The sequence below is a fragment of the Corvus brachyrhynchos genome, unplaced genomic scaffold (assembly GCF_000691975.1).
Source record: "Corvus brachyrhynchos isolate BGI_N302 unplaced genomic scaffold, ASM69197v1 scaffold61, whole genome shotgun sequence".
Classification (NCBI taxonomy): domain Eukaryota; kingdom Metazoa; phylum Chordata; class Aves; order Passeriformes; family Corvidae; genus Corvus; species Corvus brachyrhynchos.
In genome coordinates this window covers 9,581,301-9,595,284 of record NW_008236478.1, presented here as the reverse complement: position 1 = coordinate 9,595,284, position 13,984 = coordinate 9,581,301, and the positions used below count along the sequence as shown (strand labels likewise).

The following is a 13,984-nucleotide window of genomic DNA, read 5'->3' as shown; positions in this document are numbered from 1 at the left end:
CAGGATGGGGATGGAGATGAGCAGGATCTGCAAGTTATTTCGGCGCCGGTGCAACACCAAGAGAGAAGTAAGAACCATGTCCAGGCGAGAAAAATGGTGTGGTAGGTCGGAAAGCAGTTGGTCCCCTTCTCCATGCCTTTGCGGAGCGAGTCGGGGGGCTTGCAGAGGGAGGGGGGGATGAGACGCTGCGTTTAGGGCTTTTTTTTTTTTTAGGAAGAAAGGGGCCGGATTCTAATTATAATATTTATTAGTTGCAAAAGGCTCCTCTTTCTCTCGCTCTTCTTCTTTCTCTTCTTCTTCCCTTTTCTCTTCCCTCTTTCTCAGCCTCTGAGACGACGACCAGAAAAAAAAAAAAAAAAGGAAAAAAGGAAAGAACGGGGGAAAAAAGGAAAAAAACTCTCCCCGGTAGTTGGATTCTGTTCCTTACTGTTGCTGGATTTTTTTTTTTTTTTTCAAAAGTGCTTTTCAGTGAAACTGTTCACGTTCAAGGATTTGATCAAGTGATGCTTGAGATCCTCATTTTAGTTGAGAACTCAGTTTTGTTTTCCATTGAGTTTTTCTAAGTCAAAAATGTTGCTGCTTGATTTTTCTAGGTGTGTGATGGGTGCAGCGCTGCACCGAATCAGCTGGAGCAAAACCCAGCCTTTTCTCCTGATTTGGTATGTGTGCTCCTGGCCGAGATAAAGCAGCCGTCATTCCCCGTTTCTCCTGATGTATATGTACATAGACTCGTATTTACAGCGGTGTGGGTACTCCTCGCCCTGTGTGTGTGCGTGTACATGTGCGCACAAAGGCTGGATGTCAACCACGGGTAAGGGGGCACAGGGGAACGCAGCCGGGATGAGCGGCTCTTGGGTGCCTCCCGTGTGTAACAGCGTACCCACGGACCCGGCCATCCAGCAGCATCCCTCCAAGAGCCGCTCCGTGCGTGTGGATGTGCCCGTCCCAAGCGCAGCCTCCCGGCCGTGGAATCTCACGCGTGTGCGTGGGAATCCCAGCAACCTTGCCACCGTCCAGCAAGGGAGACTAGCAGGATTTGTGTGGGGCCAATAACGAAGAGAGGGCAGTATCTGCAGGCAGGTCCCTGCAGCAGCACCTCGGAACTATGTCGGGAGAAGGAGCGAGGGGGATGTATTTCTTTAGGTCACGGCAGTGCAGCGCTCCCGCTCCCATCGCACGGATGCATTTCCCCTGACCAGGACACCTGTTTTCTGCTGGCAAAGCTCAAGAAGCCTTTGCAGCTTCAGCCCCCGGACAAGGTGTGAGTAATAGCAGGGTGCGAAGGGGAGAGGGAGGCTGCCGCCTCCCGGGGCTGCGGGGCGTCCCCGTGGGTCGCCCTTGTCATCGCCATCTGTGCCAGTGCCACGTCCCTCCGGACCGATTCATTGCAGCAACACGTCGGCACATTCTCTTCGGATCAAACCCACGGTCGACCTTCTCTCGTTCTCCTCCTCCCTTTGAAAAGTGTCGATAATTAGCGATTTTTTAATCGTCCCACCCTCCCACTTCCCGCACCAGCCATTCTTTTCCGTCCAAGGACGGATCCACCAGCTACACGGCTCTGCCCGCGGTCTCCCCCCTCCCCAGCGCCAGGCCCGGTGCGGGGGCGGCTCAACAGTTTCTCCCGCCTATCGCGGGTCTCCCAGCCCGGCAGGGAGCGGCGGGAGCGGGGGACAGAGGCAGGACCGGAGCTGGCACTGCCCGCTCTGGGGAGCGGGGAGGTTTCTGGCCAGCTGCTGCCCGGCGCTTGGTCAGCGCCTGCTGCAGAGCGCCCGGCTCGGGATGGGGCGTCCGTGCAGCCCGGCTGCCGCTGGGAGAGCCGGGGAGAGAGCCGGGGAGGGAAGAGGGGCTGCACACATCGCCGCCTGTTGCAAACGGGGGAGCGGCCGCTAAAGGGCTGTCCTGGAGGAGCGGGAAGCGGGGCCGGTGCGCACAGAACAGCGCTGACAGCCTCGGGAAGGCGGCGGGGGCCCTACCCACAGACACGGCCCCTTATTAGGCACAATTCCCGACGCAGAGAGGGAAAGTGGGAGGTGGGGGTAGGGGAAGCGAATCACCCACTCCCAACGCAACGGATGGTATTCCTGGCTTGGAATCGGCTCCCTTTTGGACTGTGCTGCCAAAATGTTTAGATGACATTTTATTTGTGTGGGAGCAGTGACGTGGGCCTGAGCCAGAGCTGCTCCATAAAACCTCAGGCAAGGGGATTTTACAAGTTGCACACGCTCGTGGCAGGTGCTACCCTGCATGCACAGGGACACGCCAGCCCCGAGGCTGCACCCTGCTGCTGCTGCTTGTAAGCAAACAGCAGGGTGTGGGGAACAGGAAGGACCCCACTGCCCCCCAAATTCGACTGCTGCAGGAACAGAGTCCCCAGGTATGTGGCGTTAGCAGCACACGTGCCACCCCAGTGTCTTGACACTGCTGTGCACTGAGGGGAGGCACTGCCCCCCTAATGCCATCCTATAGCAGTGAGGCTGCAGCTGCGCCAGGCAGAACTTGTTGTTAAATTATAATCAAAGTTTCTGCAGTCCCCCTGGACCCAGCAGCAGCTCACTGCTTCTCCTGAAGATCTCTGCACATCCAGAATCCCAGGCACCACAGAGTAAAAGCTACTGTGGTGCTAGCAATTGCCACTACTTAGCCTATCCCCTGCAGTGCAGTCTATCCAGACCCATTTATCATTTCAGCCTTGCTGGATGCTGCTTAAGACCTAGTCCTTGTTCAGATCCTGATCAGTCACTCCTTTGTGCAGCAGCATCCTTGACTTCATGGCCAAAGCCCAGACAGGACTTGTGGACACACCAAGACAGGACTTGTGGACACACCTCATTTCACAAATCTGCCAGCACAAGGCATTTCTTTGTGTCCACCACATCACTCTTTGTCACCACAAGAGCCCAGCTGTGCTGGACATGGCACAGAATGCGACGGGGAAGACTTCCATGAAGCCTAACACTTTATTTAGGACAGTACTTTCACCACTCCAATAGCAGCTGTTTTCTACCCTGCAGACTGAAGAGCCATTACTTGCAATCACCTTCTGTGAATGTCATCCACACCTACCACACTCAGGGATAGCCCCAGACATTCAGTGCAAACTATGTCACTGAGATTACCCCAAGCCCTCATTTCTCAGACAGACACCCACAGGAAGCTCTCATGTTTCTAAAGCAAATTCTAAAATGCCTTCACCAGCGCCTGTTTGTTACTGTTAAATAATAGGATGCGCAGCTGGGGGAGTCCCACTGATGATGTGGGACTGCGTACTAGGATCTCCCTGCTCCGCGTCTCCCTCTCCTTAGCAGAGGCCGCCGTGCCAAAGACAGCAGCAGCAGTGCTAGTATCTTTCCTTCTCTAGAAAACAAAGGTAATGTGAGCAACACCCCCATCTCCTGCACAATTCGCGAACTGCGTCCCCATCGCCAGCACACCGGAAAAGGGGCTTTTCCAGTTTGTACCATCCCTGTTGCAGGAATAACAGATTTGCTTCACAACCTGGCCTTTTGCATGACAGGGTGACAGTGAGGATGTCATCTGACAACCCTAGATTTGCACAGTCTATATCCAGGAATAGAAATGGAATAGTTCAACACAGTATCCATTACAGGCTGTTTTAATCCCTGATCTAATCCATTATGAGCTGCTTTAATCCCCACCCAGCTGCAAACATCCATTCAAAGAAGCAGGGGTTGGTGTTATATTCTGTTGGACCATGTTGATTTTTAATTGATGTAAGACAACCATATGCCCTAACACCAGGCAATGCAGAGGATTTCTAAGTAAGCAAGTAAGTAAATGTTCCGGAAGGCAAATTGTGGCACAAATATAAAGTAGCAGAACATGCCTCTAACCAAGGGGGAGCTGAGTTCAGTTAAGGAGAGAAAAGCAATTGGGGGAGTTATGTTTGTTTGAAGGGGATGATTTGGGTGGAAGAAGACTAATGACTATCAAAAGAAAGAAACAAATAGAGCCTGGCAATTGCCAAAGCCTTCAAAAGTAGCATTGATTATTTGGGGCTGGTTGTTTGTTTGTTTTTTTTTTTTCCCCTCATATTCTGTGACTTTCATTTGGGAAAAAAAACGTAATTATGAAGTGCTAACTCCTATCACACATATCAATAACTTCACCATCACTGCCTCCACTGTTGATTGTAGACCTGCTCCCCAGCACCCCCACCCTTCTGTTTTGCCCAGCTCTGCCTATCATTGTTCCATGTCCCTCTCCTCCTGCAGGACTGCACACACCCAGACCTCCCTGGAGGCCCAGAGCGTGTCTCCCAGTCAGTATCACCCCAGGAAATTTCTGAGTGGGAGCTGGAACATGAAAGAAAGGAGGGAGAGTTAGGAAAGAGATCATAGGAGGAAAATTTAGAGAGGGGGAAAAGAAATTAATATCACAGCTACACTGCACTCTTTTCACACACTCATATCCCTCCCTGAAGGTCTCCTGCACTAGTCAAGCCCTCCCAAGGGAGGAAATCCCATACGTACTGAAAGAAAAATCAATGCTTGCTCCAGTTAACTTTAACCTATTTATTATGTGTGAGACCAGTCAGTGGAAAACAAAGCAGCTCTGTGATAATGCTGTCTTGTTTACCAAGGAAAAGCCTGAATCTACCTGAACAAAAATCATTAAAAGCTGAAGTGTCCCTATACCCTCAGACAAAATATCACCTGCAGGCAGGGCCTCCACCATTTTTGCTGGTGCAGTATTACCCCCATTATGGGACAGATTTCCCCTGAGCACAGCCAGCCAGGGTGTGCAGCAGACAGTCTGGCTCTGAAGCACAGCAGGCCCATGGCACTGACAGACTTGCTGCAAAGCTCCTGAACAGGGGCTGCAGAAAACACTGTGCAGATGCTGCAAGAGGGAGTCTGGTTCCTGCACTGAACAATGAAGTGGGAGTCCAGCAGCCCAGCACAGCAGCAAGAAACACAGGTACCACATAGCAGCACAGCCAGGGAGGCGTTTTACACAGCCTGGATCAGGGGACAATGGTGGGACTACTTGATCTCAGCTGATCTTGGAACAGGCTCCTCACAAAGTAGTGGATCCCTCTCACTGCATCACAGCATCACTGTCTCTTTGATCAACACCACTGACACAATACCCCAGAGCAGGAGAGGGAGCCACAGGCCACACTGGGACTGGGGCAGGGAGAGTCTTAGCTGAGTGAAGAACCTCTTCTGAGAATCTCACCTTGGGCTCAGAACTTCACCAGCATGAGCAAATGTCATGCCAGGTTTGGTGACCAACCTGACTGCATCCCTCCTTTTGATTTTATCTATTGGAACACCATATCTGTGGGAGACAGAAGAGCCCCTTTCATCGAGGGATGCTCAGACAGCTACACTATCTTCACCTACTGATAAGGCTGCCCAAAAGGTGCACAACCTGCACAGTGCAGGTAAGAGACTTGGCAAGGCACAGAGCAGGCAGAGGTGTTTTCAATTATCTGGGGAAATTCAGCAGGTTTTAAATCATGTTTCTAGTTAAGGTTGGGTTCTGTTCATCTTAAAGCCAAGATAAGAAAATCCCCTTCTGCTGATTTGCACAGATTTGCAGCATATACAAAGATAAGTTGTGCAGCACACAAGTTCACTGTGTTGAATTCACTGTATATTGAAGGTTCCATATATTTTTATCTTAGAGATCCCAGTCAGAAATACAGGATCCCCTGTCTCCCAGATTTCAAATCATCCAGGACCACAGTAAGACACTGGATTTTCAGAAGCATTTGCCAAGTTTTTGAAAATACGCTCCTTAGCATCACTTAGAGAGCTCTGCATCAGGACATTTAAACCTTCAGCCCCTCTTTGTTTTCTGAATTCAATGAGCTCATCTAGAAGTTGGGTCCGACTCTGCTGCATGTAATGAAGAGAGGCAGAATCATGGCTTAAGCTGTTACAATATCTAAGAATACTCTATGAGTAGTGAGATACCTCACTTGGAAAAAAGCTGATTAAAACCAGAAATGTGCCTAATCGTCATATGACCATTGATCCAGAAAGACTAAATGACCCTCATCTCCCTTCCTGTCCCAAGGTGTGCCTCAGTCTCACAGGTTCCATGAAGAAAAATAATCTCTTTACTGTTAGAAATTTTGTGCTCCTCTCATCAGCTTTTCATTTCTGGTTGTTAAGGAAGCCTCATGCCTAAGAGGGTTTAGGATTGGCTTTATAGCCGCTAAAAGACAGAGTGCAAATACTGCCTTGCTGTGAAAAGACAATCTTTCTGAACATAAAGCCTCCCCTGTGCTTGTTCCATTCCTGCAGAATCAAGACAGAAAAATTACATAGAGCACCTTTTCCCACCCCACAGAGTACACATTGGGAGAGTGAGGCTGACGTGGTCAGTGACACAGCAACAGTTCTCTCTCTCTAAGACTCTGTTCCCTCCCCAGGCACCTTTTTCTGTTTTTTATCCTCTTCCAGACAAATCTTTCCCTCTTCCACTCTTCCCTTCCCCTAAGTTTGAGATAGACTCAGAAGGGGAAGGAGCTGGTATTGTTTCTCCTCTATTCAAGCTAAATACAAAGTGATTTCTCTGTGTGTGAGTGCACAAAGGCAGAATTTTCTTAGCAAGCTAGAGTGAAACAAGTCTGGCAGCAACCCCAGCTTTGATGGCGGGACTTCACAGGAGGATGTTCAACCTGCAACAGCTTGGTGCTGTTTTCTCTCCCACAACAAACACCACCTTTTAAGATTCTCACCTGTGGCTATTTCCTTCCCTTCTTTTAAGAAGAGCCCCAAACAAGACAGAAACTGAACTACAGCACTGAGGAAAGACTATACTAGTCAACATGAAGGGAAGGTTGTATACTTAACACGGAAGAAACAAACCAAAAAAGAAAAATAACACAAAACTACCGCAGTAGGCAGCTGGCTGTAGGCAGGTGTTTCTTACCAAGGCAGTCCTGGCAGAACCCAGATCTCCTGTGCACTGAATCAGCAATAACTAACTCCTAAAAGGAGTCAGGTTAAATCAAATATCAAGTAAACAGAATTTGAAACATTCTGAACAGGGGAGTCTCAGGCAAATGTGTGCTCCCAGCACCTCTAAGACAGGAATTAGGACAGAATTAAGTGGCAGCTTTTACAGCCATTGCTAGACTGTCTTGGCCAATAGCTTCAACTCACAGGGGACCAACTGAAGTTTCACACCACCAAAGGAAATTAGAAAAGGTAACACCAGCCCCATGAAGAGAATAACATGCAGCCTGCACACAGTGTAATGAATTCTGGCTGGCAAAGGCCAGGCATCACAGCTGTATGTATTTCCATGATAAAAATGCCAATTACTAAATTAATAATAATTTAAACTTCAGCAATGCCCAGAGTTTCTGTCAGGCTCCAGGGAAAGGCCTGCAAATGCAGCAGAGACAATCCCCTCTCTGAAGTTTAGGTTATGACTTGAAGACAATACGCAAGTTCCCTGCCTTCAAGACAGACTGAAAATGAGAACAGTTAAGGAGATTGATCTTCACAAAATAAAAATGTACCAGGGCAAATCAGGGAGTTCATCTGGGGAAGGAGGAGGAAAAACCTGCACAGGGATTTTTTGCAATGCAAAACCTGCTGCAGGCAGAGGGTGGAGAGGCCAAAAACCTGAAGGGTTTGGGAAGGTTCAAGGGAACCTCTTCCCTTGAAAGACCACCTGACCACATTTGTTACTCCAACACAGAGTGTATTTATTCTGTGTCCTACCAAGTGATTTAAAAGCTTTTTCTTTTGTTGCAGATGTCCAGGTTCCAGTGCAGTACTGCAGAGACCACTCTTGTCTTTTGTCCCTTTTCTAATTCTGCCCAACACTTGGCAATTTTAGACATATTCACAAGCAGAAGAGCAATCTCAAAAGGGTTAAAATTCAGGGACACAAATGAAAGCACAATTAATAAGTCTGCTACATAAAAGATCCTCATGCTCATAATGCAATCGGCAAGGGCTGAGCATTTTTCTTTGGGCTTCCTCTACTCCATTGCTGCAATAACGCACGGTAATATCGTTAGCATTGATTTGCCGCAAGGTGCATGTACTACATCTGCAAGCTAACAGGGGAAATGGAGGGAGTCTCTCTCCTCCAAAGGCTGGAATTACTTAATTATCCAAGGAAAATGACATGCAGATTTAACAGCACAGGGAAGGGTTAGGACTCGCTTCCCCCATTCCCAAAGAATACAGAACAACACTTCTCTGCTACGTGATCTCCATGCAAAGCAAACGCTCCTGGTTTGTTATTATTAATTACCCAGCTCCTATTCACTGAACTCAGAGGTGTTGATACTTCGCATCACCCCCAGCTATGCTTGCAATTCATAAATCATACTGAGAGGAGTTGCCAGGAGAGGAGAGGAAATAGTAAAGGAAACTTGCAAGCATCTCTGAATAGGCAGCTGCTGCTCAAAGAGGCTGCATCCTCTGCACAGAGTCAGATGTAAACCAGCATTAGTGTTAAGAGACAGCAAGAGACATGCCAAAAGTGGGCAGGCAAGACAAAGGAACATGCGTTCAGACAGAAAAGGTAAAGGAGAGCAGATGGCCCTGGGGATTAACCTTTCATCTTCACATCCACAGGTTAGAGCAGATCAGATGGTCTGATAAAAGCTCAAAGGCTCTGATTATTAATCGGGGTTGACTGTAGTCCAAACAGAGAAAGGTGATTGTTCTAGTGGTCAAACCAGGACTGATTTCCCTTCCCCTGGAATTAAAAACCTCTTTCCATTTGCAAAATAGATCTGAAATTACCTCACCATTTCAAACGCAAAGTTCTGAACAAGGTTTTGGGCATCCCACACCTCCTACCTCTTTATACTGATATACTTTCCACAGAAAGCATCCACTCTCCTGCTCCTCACAGTGGCTGTCCTGAAACGATTGCTCCTTTTAAGAGGGGTGTCCTTTTTAAGGAATTGAGAAACATAAGTTCAATACCCAAGGGATTTCTCTCAGGCCAGTTACTAGACTGATGACCACACCTTATTATTGACCCCACTCACCTGCCCTCTAGCTGGCAACAGCACAACACTGAATCAGATCTGGATGAAGAAAAAAACGGGTTGGAAGCATCTGGATCCAAATTTATCCCAAGATAGAACATGCTCTCCATTCACACAGTTGGCTTTTTGGGTTGGTTTCCCACCCCGCCTCCTTTTAATAATAATTTCAAAGTTACAGGCGGTTGATCCTTGAAAGCAAGGTTTGTTGGAAGGGAATGGTAGCTTCTCATAGCTCTCACCAGGTACCTCGAGGAAAAATATAAATTTAAAGGTACACAAGCCCTTCTTTTGGCCACACAGCGTCTCAAGTTCCATTTTCCTATTTAGAGGGAAGGAAAAGTTCTTCTCCTCTTTCCTCCTTTCTACATTTTGCAGTTTAACCCAGAGAAACTAAAGATTTTGGGTTGCTTTGTTCTTTTTCTATTGTGGAGTGTGTGTGTTTTCCCTTTCCTCACAGTGTACCTCTTCAATACTTTTTCAGCCTTGGAAGCTTGACAATGTGGCAAAAGAAATAATGAAAGTAACACAGAAACAGAACAAGAAATCAGCTGGAAGTTATTCATTCCAGTATTCTATAATATACTGAAGGGAAGAAAGGAAAAAATGGGGTTAAATATCATCTTCAAAGACCACTGATCTGAAATTCTGAAATACTGAGATTTCTGGTCTCAGTGAAAATCTGAGAAAAGAAAGACAAAAAAAAAATCACAAATACCTTAACAGAGATAATATTCTCTTTATATCTTTAAATTTTTTCTTTACGTTTAAACAAGGTTTTTTTTATTAAATGAAACCCTGAATTACTGTGTAAATTTTAGAAATAGCAGGTTCAGCCTGACACTTTGCCTTCCACAAGTGGATTTCTCATCATTACCATAATAGCATTTTGTGCTGCAATTAACTTTTCCCATCTCAGACTGAACAGAATATTTCTTATTCCTCCTGCTAGACTTTCCCCTATCCTCTCTTCATCACTGCACTACCAGCACGGGAGATTCAGAAGTACTTTAAACTGGCAACTAAAGAGTCTTCCCTGCTTAGGTCTCTCATTAAGGCCCACCTTTATCACACAAGTAGACACAGGAGGGAGCTCAAGCAACCCCATTCACACTGAGGTTACATGTCACCCTGCAGCAGCTGAAGTGATTTAATACCTCTAATTCTCAATTCAGGGTTCCTTTAGGTCTTGGACTTAGATTTCCACACCTGCTAGAATAGAAGTCTCCTTTTTTAGGTAGCAAAACAACTGATAGGTGCCCCCTGCATATCAGAAAACAAAGAATCTGTAGCAGTGTTGGCTGAGCTGAGACCAGAGGGATGAAATCTTTGCTCACCAGATTTGGCAGTTGCAGATGTGGCTGCACACACAGCTGCAATGTAACACTGTTCTTAGTGCTCCTGCCTGAAGCCTTTTATGTTTGCTCTTGCTTGTCTACTTCTTTCTCCTTGCTAGACCTCACAAAGAAAGCCCTAGGAGTTTCTCTTCTTTAGCCTCTTCCCATTCTGCCTAAGCTGGAAATCCTTGGGTGCAGCAGAAGACATCTCCTGGGGAACAGGGAGCAGGACTTGCGTCTCTTCAGAGCATTTTTTATTTGTGCAGCCATCAAAGCAAAGGTCTTGAAGGTAATGCTCATTTACCCTTTGTACTCCTTTCTACAACAGATTTCATCCCCCTTATGTTGTCTCCCTTTCCCATTGCTCTTCATAGGAATACTTCATAGAATCATGAAATGGTTTGGATGGGAAGAGACCTTTGAAGGTCATCTAATTCCAACCTGCCTGCCATGGGCAGGGACACTTTTCATTAGACCAGGTTGCTCAGAGTTCCATCCAACCTGGCCTGGAACACTTCCAATTATGAGGCATGCACAACTCCCTTGGGGAACCTTGCCAGTGTCTCACCACTTTCCTCATAAAAAATTATTCTTTATGCTCAATACAAAATACCCTCTTTCAGTTTAAAACAGATGCCCTTTGTCCGATCATTACAGGTTTTGGTAACGAGTCTCTCCTTTCCTATAAATCTTGTTTATATACTGAAAGGCTGCAATAAGGCCTTCCTAAAGCCTTCTCTTCCCCAGGATGAATCCCCAACTCTTCCAGCCTTTCCTCATAGGAGAGGTGCTCCAGCCCTCTGATCGCTTTTGTGGCCCTTCTCTGGACTTGCTCCAACAGGTCCATCTCTTTCCTGGGCTGAGTGCTCCAGAGCTGGACACTGTTCCAGGACGGGTCTCAGAAAGCAGACATAAACAGGCAGAATCACCTCCCTCGACCTGCTGACCGTGTTCCTTTTTATGCAGGTTGGCTTTCTGGGCTGCAAGAACACATTACCATCTTAATGTCCAGTTTTTCAGCACCAAAATAAAAATATTTGAAACTGCTGCTTTAACCCAGGTTCACAATCCTCGTTAAAAATGAAGCAGTGCATGAGAATCCAAAATAAATTCTTACAGGCACCTAAAATGAATTCACTAAAGGGAGAATCTACAGCCATAGCCCTCAGCATCTATCATCACCTGTTTCCACATCACACACATGAGGTCAGGGAGCCCTGGAGGCAGTTGACATAATTAAATGAAGATTTTGATTGAATTGCCTTGAAGTCAAACAACTGTGAGCAGATACCAAGTGTTTACTCATTTGCCAGACTATGGCCAAAAAGAGCACATCATTTTATTTCAGCATATTTTCTATAAAGAATGGAGTAGGTACTGACACAGTGTGGCCTGCTCTAGGTTTTCCTTCTTTCTCTAACATCAGCAGTGTCAGGTAAATTCTGGAGAGAAGGATAGTTTTGTTCTACCCTTTTCAAAAGAGGTTTTGGAGGATGTGATGATTTACTGCATTTCTTTGCAGTCCTCACATTATGAAACCTGACTTAGGCATTCTTTGCACACCAGAGCAATAGTGATCTGTAACAGCTGCAGCACCAAGAATAAACCTGGATGCATTAGAAGAGCCCAGAAGAAATCACATGTCCAAAAGAGCTTTGATAGATGTAAGGAAGATTATTGACTTTTATCTTCTTCCTTATTTCCCTAATTTCTACTGCTCATGATTGATGCAGGGATGTGATTATTTGCAACCTTCTTGCTGGGATGCAGTGGCTGCTGCTAGTTGTCCTCTTTCCAGTTAAATCCATACAAAAGTACCCAGCTGGTGCATCATCTTTCAGGCTTCTCATCATTTGCAAGGAGAGATCACTCTCCATTTGAGGGAAAAAAAAACAAACCCCAAACTGGCTTCATTTAACTTTTCATTTCTCCATTTTCCTTGTATCTAGAGGCACAGTTTTCTAAAAGGCCTGGTTTTCTGCATTGAGATGGTGTACTTTACATCTCTGAAGAGAACAGACATTCCACATTACCATCTGAGCAGGCTCAGTGGGGTTTCAGAGTGCAGAATTCTCAGTCTGTTCCTCCGCCTCATTCATTACTGAACCAATACCTCCACAATGAACCAGGGAGCTGGCAACCCCATCTGCTCTGAGTATACCCTGCCATGAGAGGAACCAACAGAATGTGTACAACATGTTTGTCCCCTTCTTCCAGCAGATCCCAGAGGGCTTTGCAAACTGTATAAGTCTTGAAGGGAAATGCAGGTTATACATTGATTTTTTAAATTATTTAAAGGATGTAAAGTTAGGACAGGCTCAGCTGGGCAACTACGATAGTATCAATGGAAAAATTAGCTAAAGAGCCCAGAAATCTTGATGCTGCTCTGCCTTCTGGTCAGGTTTTCTGCACCTTAAATTCATTTCACTCACTGCTCTGAGCAGAGGTCTGAAACTTGCTTATTTTTGACAGCGACTGCACTTTACCTCCAAAGGGAGTTTCTCCTTATTTGTATGCTCCCTTTCCCAATTCTACTGCCTCAGAAGTCTTATTCTGTCCCAGACCTGCATATTGGCTTTCCACAATCCTCCTCATTTTGCATGGTGCATTGATCTATTCTTGCTGAGGCTGAAGGACATAGGTGCCTGCAGGAGTAGCATTTATGCTGGTTTGCATAACAATGATTTTAAAGGTGCACTCAGCAAAAGTGCAATCAGCAATTCCTTGCCAATATCTCCCAAGAGAAGCAATATTAAAGCTTAAATTGTTACAACAGTCTCACTAACAAAAGGGTCTCATACTGGAAGCATCTTCTTTAAATATCTGAGCACCGCTATTTAAATACAAGCTCCAGTCCTAACCCAGACACACTGAAGACTCAAGCATCCAGGATACAGAGAGAAAATCAAGCCATTTCATGACTACACAGTTCTCTACCACACAAACCCACTTCGAGCCCCTGCTCACCCTTGTTCACACAGAGAAGTTCACTTATATCTTCCAGAGACAACACATTCAGACATGCAAACCCCTGATCAACCCAGCAGATGCAAATGCACTCCAGTTCCTTGTAGAATGCTCAGGGCACCTGCCCTGGCTTCTCCATTTGATTGTCACCACAAGAGTCACAAGGGAAGAGTAGTTCTCTCACAGTCACAACAGCAGGGATGTATCTGCCACCTGACTTTAACTGTTTTCTTTCTTACAGGGAAGAGATAATGCAAGGGATCCTGAGGAGGGTGAAGAAGGAGGTGCAAAGAGGAGGTATGTCTTTACTGGTGATCAAAAGCATGAAACTGTTCATTTGGTGCTTCTTTCCTCTTCTTTCCCCTCCCCAAGATTTTCTTTTGAACAGCATTCCCAAATGCTGTCTACTTTGTCCTATTTTTTGTCTGATTTCTTTCTCTAGAAGAGGAAATAAAGCAGTTTATTTTCAGCTAAACTATATTAGCTGTTGAGTGTTTTGCACTGTTTTTAGCAGAAAGGCTAAATGTTTATTAGAAAATATTTTGACAAGGGAGGAAACTAATTTCCAGCTAGGTCTAGCTGTAGGAAAGGTTAACATGGCTCACTGAGTCTGTAACTGTATCAAAGGTTTAAAAAGTGCCAATTTAAATCTAATCCCACAGCCCTTGCATGAGTGGTCCTATTA

General features: G+C 46.1%; 1 long non-coding RNA gene across 2 annotated transcripts in view; it reads left to right on the top strand.

Moving 5' to 3' along the window:
• LOC108444682 overlaps positions 1 to 13,984 on the top strand; it is a 46,546-nt gene continuing 32,562 nt past the window's right edge. Inside the window, exons 1-2 of one of the 2 annotated variants that reach the window (XR_001859312.1) lie at positions 1 to 67; positions 13,541 to 13,596. This is a non-coding gene — a long non-coding RNA (uncharacterized LOC108444682). Of the gene's footprint in view, positions 102 to 13,540; positions 13,597 to 13,984 lie in introns of both variants that reach the window. The other variant, XR_001859313.1, reaches the window with a different exon arrangement.